Raw genomic sequence first — 9,765 nt, forward strand, 5'->3', positions numbered from 1 at the left:
ACATGAAGAAAGTTGTGGTAGGATGGGCACTAGTCTGTTAACATTGATGGCTTGAGTTGGGGAGCTGGGATTAGAGAGGCAAGGTGAGTTTGAAAGAAAGGCGGGAGGGAATGGAGGGAGATCAGGCTCAAAGGATGAAGGAAGAAAGAATTCCTAGAACTAGCCTGAGATTAGCTGTGACTACAGACCTCTCCTTCGCTGGGTTCTCTCTCCTTATTGCTGAGACTTCTTATCAATATCTCAGTCTCACCAGGACAGAAAGAGAAAGTGAACTTCAAAACTTCTCCAAAGGACCTGCAGCCTTCCTAGCACACAAAGGGCTGGGGCTGGCATCACTTAGTTCTGCAACCTGGCCAGGATGCAGAAGAAAGCGTGTCCCTTTGCTGTGGGCTGTCTTCCCCCACTCCAGGACAAGGCGAACGTTGTGGGGCTGGTGGGAGAGGACCACAGGCAGGAAGGGCTTGGGGAGGAGAGGCAGCTGCTGTGAGTAGAGCTGATGTCTTCTTGAGGACAGGAAGCAGTGAGGGCTGCCGAGGCAAAAGCCTCGCTGTCTGAGATGCTAGAGCAGAGCCGAAGTCATTCTCTGATGAGCTCTGGAAACAAGAATCAGCCACAAGCTCTGACATTCCCTTACTGTGCGCTTAGCTCTGCACGAGTTGCTAAGGAGGAAATATGAGAAAATAGGTCTCATACACCAGGGAATGGACCTCACAGGGTTTACACTTTCATTAGAGGGACAAGAGTATTGCATTTAAAAAGTAAAGAGCACTCAAAGAGTGTTTATTAATACAAATGGAGCTCAGAAGAGAGGGGGCAGGCACAGGAATTTTTGAAATAATAGTTAGTGCCCATGCCCCTCTTTTGTCTTCGCCCTTGCCTTCCCCAGCTCTCACGGGGGGTGGCTTCAGTTTCCTTGCCTGGGAGAATTTTGCAACGGGGTATCTGAACTTTCCAAGGTTAAGGAGAATGGGGTTTGAGGAGGGGGATGTTCCTAGATTAAATCAGTAATTGGGGAGTGGCCTGTGGGTCCCCAAATCAATAGAAACTTACAACCTGCTCCCCGGAAGCACCTCACACTGGCTCTCATAAGGAATGGCTTTTATGGCACAGCAGGGAGGCTGGACCTTGGGCACTGGGTTCACCATAGAAGCCCATAACCCAAAGGTGACCAGCAAGATGCATAGCGGTAGATCTACAGAGACCACACTTGCCAGGCAGGGGCATCCTCCACTGTGACCAGTATGGACCCATGGCAAGAGGGGCTGGGAGCCTTTAGCTAAACCAGTGGGGGACCAGAGAGTGACCAAAGAAAGACCTGGGTTGAATTTCTGGACAGCCCAGTATGATGGGGATGTGAAGTCAGCATTGAGCCATTTTACAGAAAATGAAGAACTATGGTATTGCTTGGGTACTCCAGTTGGTGAACTGAGCATCTTTGCAGTCTTCCGGTCCCAAGAGACCTGGAGGAGCGGATTATGGATGAGGTGGGGTTCAATCTGACCTTGGGGACAATAGCCAGGACTGGGGACAAAAGTAGGGACTAGAGAACAGAATGAGCAAATGTAATCACCCAGGGGAGCAGGGAGCGTGTGACAGGGACAGTGAAGAAACAGGCTTGGCTGGAGCCCAGGGTCCAAATCAGGGACCAGAAAGAAAACTACTTTCAATGTCTCTCTTCCTTATCATCAGAACACATCTATCACAGAACACCTACATGCACAAGAGGCCTGGCTGCCTGTGAGGTCATAGAGGAGTGAAACGCACGGCTGTGCCTTCCGTGAGCTCATGAGGTGGTTAAGATGATACACACACATGCAAACAAGCACACCTAAGGCAGAGTGCCGCAGGAAGGACAGAGATCATTCGTGTGCAAGTGGTGATCCAGCCAGGGCTTCTTGAGCAACTTCTTCATACCATGCCAAGCACTGCAGAGGCAGAGGTGATTAATACAGGGTGCCACCCTGGAGAAACGCCCAGAAATCACTCCCAGTAGAGGCAAGTTTCCTAGAACTGGTCCTAGAATGTGTGGTGTGATTTGGTAGGTATCTAGGGAGAAAGCGAGTGCTCCCCACCTTTGGTACTAATGGCATGTGGGGTCAAAGGACTGGGGAACATCCCAGGTGAGTCAGGGGTGAGCTGGGCAGACAGGGGGCCAGTCTGAGCAGAAGATCCAAGGGAGAGCAAAGGCAGAAGGGGCTGGAGAGGACAGTTGCGAGCAGATGATAAAATGTCCTGGATGGCATCCAAAGACCTCTGGGCTTTACGCTGTGGGCCCCTGGAGCTACTGAGGATTTCTGATCTGCAGTGGGGCCCTAAATGTGCCCCCACAAAAGCTCCTAACACTTCCATGGTGAGTGGCAAATGGGACTGGGTGGGGCTGGGGTTTCCATGTGGGGAATGTGTCCCAGCAAAGATCATATGCAGCCTGGTTATCTAGTGGCCATCTCTGAGTAGCCTCCCAGACATCGGCCAGCCACAGACACCAGCGAGAGCCTGAGGACCCTGAGTCCTGAGGGAGCCCACTGTCCTCTGAGATTGGCTGATTTCAGGCATTCCCTTCTCCTTCCAGTCAGACAAGGAAAGATAACAGAGGGTCCTCATCACAGCAACTTCTGCGCCCATTGTCACCTGAAAAGGGGAGAGTGATGAACCCCTGGGGCCCACAATAAATCTAAGTGCACTCCATGAATCCCAGGATTGCTCAGATGGAGTCTGGGCCAGCTAGGCCTGGTTGACCATCAACTTAACTGCAGGATGCACAAAATGTATCGTCAGGTGCCTCAGGTAAGGGTGTGTGTGCGTGTGTGTGAGTGTGTGTGTGTGTACCCGCAAGTCTCCTGGTCACAGGGTGTTGGGTAACCCAGTCCTGATGTCCCAGCCCCACAGCAGCTAAAGGATTGCAACAGGCATTGCCTTCGGAGATGCCAGCAAGCAAACTCCCTGCAAGCAGGTCATTGTCCCCATGAACTCTGATGTCATGAACAAATTGCAACATATACTCCCTCTTCTCACAGAAAGTCCGGTGCTGCTGAAAGAAACCAAACACCAAAAGCAGCCCAGACTTTAAGCCATACAGCTATTTTCACCAACACTTAGGTACCCAATAAATGTGTGTTGATTTAATGGTAAAGGGGTAACAAAAAGACCAACCCCAGGGAGTTCTGTAGGACATGCCAGTGCAGCGGAGCTTTCCACACCTTACCTTGGGATGGGGGTAATGGTGGTAGAGGTAGTGGTGTTGATGGGAAGAGACAGAAGTTGTGGATTTGCTAAATCAGAATTTTCAGGTTTAGGTTTGCTTTTTTAGGAGCAAAAATTAAAAGTTTTAAAAAGCATAGGTTTGCTTTCTTGATGAGAATGAATGGATGAATAAAATAAAGTAGGAAAGAATTTCCAGACCACTGTCAATTAGGCATTAATATTTTCAAAAGCACCCCAGGTAAAGTCAAAGACTGAGAACCAACTGCCCCAAGGAAAGAGTCTCAAAGAGGAACCTGTTTTCAAATTGAATTACACACCTGGAATCGATCGATCAACCATTTCTGTGGAACCCACCCTTGAGCCACCACTGCACCCAAGATTTCTGCCTCCTCCTATGGGCTCCTTTCCACATCACCCCCTTCAGTGCCCTGCTGCCCATTTGACTGCCAATCCCTTAGCAGTTTCTTCCAGCCTCAGGTGTGAAAAACCTATGATCACTACCCACTGTCTAGACCCCACCACCTCCCACCCTGCATGCTTTGGGATCCTCCCCTGAATGCAAGAGGTAAGAAGAGTTTTTGGTTTTGTGTTTGTTTCCCAAGTGTACAGGCAGCCAGATATAGGCAAAATAGGAGCATATTCAACATGTGACTGCCAGGTGCAAGGGCAAGCACCCACTGGACCGCCAGCTGACTACAGCCCTGCCAGGGCGCCCTGCACTTGGAGTCCTTAAATGCAAATTTCCCCTGTGGCAGCCCTGGCCTCTTCTGCAGGGGGCAGCCACTCTGGAAGGAAAGATGGGATTTAAATTGGTAATCAAGCACTGTACCAAATTGGACCTTGACCTTGTTCAGAATTCCACTGGCCCATGTTCCCTGACCCTCCTGCCCCCCACTTCTGCCCAATTGTTCCCTTGAGTAGCTGCCTGCCATCTGAGGCAGTCAGGCGAGCTGTCGCCAGCTGCTCCTTCCTGGCTGCCTTCCACCTGACCAGCTCAGAAAGCAGTGGAAATCAAACGACTTCGCCTTTCCAGCTCCTCTTGCTACTTCTGGGCCAGGAGCAAGACAAGAGTGGTTTGGATGGGGACCTGGCCCCGCCTGGGCCTGCTTGTAGGGCATGGGAAGAGAGGAGTGCAGCCCCAGCACGTACGTCACTCTCAGCGCATTCTTGGTTACCAGAGCGATTCCCAGACAAGGCCTGGAATGGCCAGCATGGCCTACCAGCCTGCTGCATCCAGGGCAGCAGCACAGAGCCCACACTGATTTCTTCAAGCTCCCTCCACTGCCCCAGAACGCCCTCTACTCTCACTGCAAAACACCGAGGTTTTGCTCATTTCTTCTGTCTGGAAGGTCTTCATCTACGTGTGTAAATCCTGCCCTTTCTTCCAGGGCTGGGAAACCGCTCGCTTCCTAGAAAGCACCTACCCTCTCCTACAGCCCCACCATTCTTCTCTTACCCCCTCAGTCCATGATTCAAATCAAGCATCTGGGGCATTTAATCTTATTTGCCTTGTCCCGTTGTTTCAAGTCTCATCTTCCCAACAAGATGGTAAGCTCCCAGGGACTGTATATTACCAAAATTGGCACTGAGTAGGCCTACTAGGAATTAATGAATGAAAGAAGGAATGAATGAGTAAACAGAGCGCTTTGGTCATTGAAATGCTTCCTTTATAAGCCCAGGAATTCTTCCTACCAAGAGAGCGAGCTCTTCTTTGCATTGGCTTTCCTGGAGACCAAGCCTCCGGTGGAAACTCCCTTCAGTGCCTCCCAGGAAGCCAGGAAATGTCTCCAGGAGTAGCCAGTTAGTCAAGCAGCTGGACTTCTGCCAGCAAGCAGGGCACTAGTGAGTGCAGGGTGCATCTCCTGCCCCCTTTGATCTAACTGGGATGATAGAATGTGCCCACATGAAGCTTTGGTTTCCTGTCAATGTGCAAGTCATGGCCATGATATGTAAGTGCTGAGAGCAACAGGGAATAAGAGGGGCCTGAGCCAGGCTGTCTTAATCAGACAGCACTTGAAGGACATAGCAAAGAGAGCTGTTGAGTGGAGGCAAGGAAGAAGCCCTCTGCTTCCTCCTCCCCAGCTAGATTCCATCCCTGTCTACTTCCTCCACTCAGGTCAGCAAGAGTCAAAGGATGGTGCCATGACCTGGGATAAGATTGAGGATGGGGTGGAGGATGGCTGATTGACTCAGGGTGTTAATCTGAGGGGCCAATCTTGGGATTGGCCACATCAGAATGCAAGGTAGCCCCCACATGTTCACTATTGATCCAAATGGGGAAACAAAGAGAAAGAGGCTCAAAAAGTCAACCGAGGATGGGTGCAGCAGCTCATACATAATCCTAGCACTTTGGGGGGCTGAGATGGAAGAATCATTTGAGGCCAAGAGTTAAAGACCAGCCTGGGAAACATAGTGAAACTCCATCTCTACAAAAATCAAAATTAGTCAGGCATGGTAGCACACACCTGTGGTCCTAGCTACTCGGGAGGCTGAGGTGGGAGGATCACTTGAGCCTAGGAAGTCGAGGTTGCAGTGAGCCATGATCATGCCACTGCACTTCAACCTGGCCACACAGTAAGACCTTGTTACTCTAAGAGAGCACGAGAAAGAGATACAACACCAAAAGTACAATCTATTTTTAACAACTGATACATTGAACTTTATAAAAAATAAAAATAAAAGTCAGCAAGATAGAAGAATAGACAGGCAGGAAAGAAGATGTGGAAAGACAAGTGAGGTGTGAGCTGTTGCATTTTTGACACAGGGAGCCGAGGGTTGGTAGGGCTGTTGATGACCTCTGCAGACGACTTCCTTCTTCAATCTCAGAAGGAAGTCAGGAGACAGGGACCATGCTGGCGGCAGCCCAGGCAAGGTGCATGCTCTGCAATGCCCCCTTTGTGTCATTACACGCCCCTGTCCTCCCTGTGGCAAGGGCAGGAAGCCCTTCAGGTGACAAGAGGCCCGTGCTTGTCTTCTGGGGCAAAGGGGAGGGGACTTGGAGCACAGAACTTCAAGAGAAGGGGTGTGGGCAGTGACTGGCCTACAGGCAAGCATGTGGAGTGGGCAAGGCGTGCCTGTGGGCCTGGGGAAACAGGGTTGAGGAGGCTTTCTGGGGCACCCCTAGGGACAAAAGGCCCCCGAGTTGTTCCCCAACAGTAAATCCCCAGGGCACGGTGTGGGCCCTTCCACCATGGCTCAGAGCCCTTCCCACTGTGTAAGCAGCCTCATCTATCATCGGTGACTGAGCTGAGTGCCAGTTCTGCTCCTTTTATTACCCATGCATTCCCAGGGAGAGGCATGGACCTGAAGCAGAAAGCAGCCACTGTGGGCTGGCACTGTGGACACACCTCACAGCTAACTCCGCACCTTTCTTTCCAGAGGAATCTTTTTTTTTTTTTGAGACAGAGTCTTACTCTGTCACCCAGGCAGGAGTGCAATGGCACAATCTTGGCTCACTGCAACCTCCGCCTCCCAGGTTCAAACGATTCTCCTGTCTCAGCCTCCCAAGTAGCTGGGATTACAGGCGCGCCATACTGCACCCGGCTAATTTTTGTATTTTTAGTAGAGATGGGATTTCACCATGTTGATCAAGCTGATCTCAATTTCCTGACCTCGTGATCCAACTGCCTCAGCCTCCCAAAGTGCTGGGATTACAGGCATGAGCCACCATGCCCAGCCTTTCCAGAAGAATTTTATACAACCCACTGGAAGACCACCTATTGATGGCAAAACTGTTGGTCCACAGAGCAGGTGTCCAGGCCAGAGACGGCTCCACCTCTGGGGTGCACCTTTTCCTTTTGCTTCCAAATGTCCCCCAAGGCCGTGAGAGGGCTCTACTCCCTCCAACAAAGGAACAGCATCCCAAAGTCCAGTGTGCATGCAAGTGAACTTCCTCTCCTACACAGCCTGAGATGTGGAAATGAGGAAATCAGTGATTCTCAAAACTGGCAGGGAAGGGCTGTGGGAGAGTTTCATTCATTGTGGGGAGGGTGGATCTGAGAACTGCACACTCTTGAGCATGTTCACACGTACGGGCACACACACAGTGTAGCGTGGCAGCTGAGAAACAGTGGAGAAGCACGGAAAGGGAACAGAATGGGAGCTAATTTGGAAGCTGATGTATCCACCTCCAGTCACTTCATACGGGGTTAGGGCTGTGGTTCCCGTACCTGGCTATGTGGCAGAATTACCTGCTGAGTTCAGTAAACATGCAGATTCTCAGGCCACACTACACTATAATCTTACTGAGACACAACCACATGGGTAGGGAAATGAGTATGTGTGTGTGTGTGTGTTTCACAAGCTTCCCTGGGAATTGGATGCTGTGTTTCCGTATTCCAAGCTGAGAATTGCTGGATTTAGGTGAGGTTACAGGCAAATTGGCAATGCTCTTGTTCAGTCCACGGGCTACCCTCTAAGGAGACACTCTGGGCCCAGAGCACAGACTGAGCCAACCAGATTTACTCCCAGAGAAGCATCCTGCAGCCTGAACTTCCTGCTGTCATGCTCTTGGCCACACCAGCTGATCACCTTTTGCCCAGATGAATCAACTTCCACTATTCCATAGGACCTCTCTTCTAGTGCTTTGTTGTTTATTTTCACAAGATCAAATATTACGGATATTTAATGATGGAAATCTGACTGCTATTCTCATTCCTGTTTAATGTGTTTGCCCATGAACCTCACCTGCCAGAGGCAATGTGGAAATCCATCACCCACTGGCTCATTCAAGACAAGCCTGGGGTCATTAAACCATGACCTTATTTCCTTTGGAGCTTCTATTTATCTGAATTGTTCTACCTTCCGCAGCAAAGGGATTTGGAGAGGGAGGCTTAGACCAGTACCCCTGGGCACAACAGCTGCACAGAATGAGACAGTGCCTTTGTTTCTCTGTTTTTTTCCACTTAAGCTAAGCACACAGTCACAGAAGAAAGAGGATAGCATCTGTGTGGGCTGGAGCCCAGTCCTTGTGATTTACCACTGAGGTCTCACTGAGGAACGACCTGGGTCTGAGTCACACATGGCAGGGCCTTTAAGAGGAGAAAAACTAATTCTTGAAATGAACGAGTTTACATTTTGGCCAGGGAGGCCATGTCGTGGAAGCACTCCCTCTCACCCACATGGTCAGGACTGGTCAATGACAGAAATCGGTGAGAGAGGTTGTGAAACTGGAGAACATGGAAACGAAGGCTGGGACCATCCCAGAGCGGGTAGTCAGACAGGAAACTTTATGCTGGATCCTCCAAGGGCAAAACCCGTGTGGAAAGGTGGAACAAGAAAGTATCTGTCCCACAGAGTGAGAAGATTACTTGTCTCAAACTTGGCACTGAGTCAAGTGGAAACTGTCTTCCCTGAGAATGTGTAGGGAGGGAAGGATGGGCAGAAGGAAGCCAGAAAACTGACACCTACTGAGTGCCCTTTATATGACAGGCACTCACACCACACTACCATAGTTAACCTCACAGATTCTCCCCATTTTTACAGAATAAGAAGCTAAGACGAGAGCAGAGGCTTACGGCATGAGATTGCAGATCCCAAGGTCACTGGCATCATCTAAAGTGAAGAGCTCTGCTCAGACTCTGACTTCTGCTGTCATCTAACACCCAGAAATGGCCTCCATGTGCACCCCTGGAACACGCCTTCTTTCCATTCATCTGGGGTACGCTTTGTACTCAGAGACACCCACACATACCCTAGACCCACACCATCGAGACCTTCTGCTCTCACAGTGGGACAGAGTAATAAACCCTACACGGCTTGTCCAGCAGTTTCTGTGTTGCTGCTGTCAGGAACACAGATGTATCTGAGGCCGAGTCCATGTTCTCTGTTAGTTGTTTTGTTTTGTTTTTTGAGATGGAGTTTCACGCTGTCACCAGGCTGGGGTACAGTGGCGTGATCTCGGCTCATGGCAACCTCTGACTCTCGGGTTCAAGCGATTCTCCAGCCTCAGCCTCCCAAGTAGCTGGGACTACAGGCACATGCCACCACACCCAGCTAATTTTTGTATTTTTACTAGAGACGGGATTTCACCCTGTTGGCCAGGATGTTCTCGATCTCTTGACCTCACGATCTGCCCGCTTCAGCCTCCCAAAGTGCTGGGATTACAGGCATGAGCCACCGCACCCAGCTCTGTTAGCTTTCTAACTACAGTAGTCCTTGTCAACGATTCTGCTTTCCATGATTTCTGCTAAGATTCTCCCATTGAGTACCTGAGGTCCGCTGTGGTCTAAAAATATTAAGTGGAAAATCTCAGAAATAATCCAAAAGTTTTAAATTTCTCGCCCTCTGAGTAGTGTGATGAAATCTCACACCATCCCGCTTCATCCCACCTGGAACTTTGTGAATCATCCCTTGTCCAGCATAGGCTGCCCCCTGTTTTAGTCACTTTAGCATCCAGCTCGGATTGTCTGGGTAGCTGTTAGATTTTATTATATCACTGTGTCGGTATGAAGTATCAGTGCTTGCGTTCAAGTAACCCTTCTTTTTACTTAATAATGGCCCAAAAGTGCAAAAGTAATGATGCTGGCATATTGTTATAATTGTTCTATTTTATTATTAGTTATT

The 9,765-nt window shown here is 49.9% G+C and overlaps 1 long non-coding RNA gene across 1 annotated transcript; it reads left to right on the forward strand.

Annotated features, from left to right (window-relative positions):
- Positions 1 to 1,775: 1,775 nt before the first annotated feature.
- LOC105489395 (uncharacterized) lies at positions 1,776 to 8,995 on the forward strand. The gene is made up of 3 exons (XR_011616886.1): positions 1,776 to 1,939; positions 2,570 to 2,784; positions 8,686 to 8,995. It is a non-coding gene; the product is annotated as an uncharacterized lncRNA (long non-coding RNA).
- Positions 8,996 to 9,765: the final 770 nt, after the last annotated feature.

This window comes from Macaca nemestrina, chromosome 19 (assembly GCF_043159975.1).
Source record: "Macaca nemestrina isolate mMacNem1 chromosome 19, mMacNem.hap1, whole genome shotgun sequence".
In the NCBI taxonomy this organism is placed as follows: domain Eukaryota; kingdom Metazoa; phylum Chordata; class Mammalia; order Primates; family Cercopithecidae; genus Macaca; species Macaca nemestrina.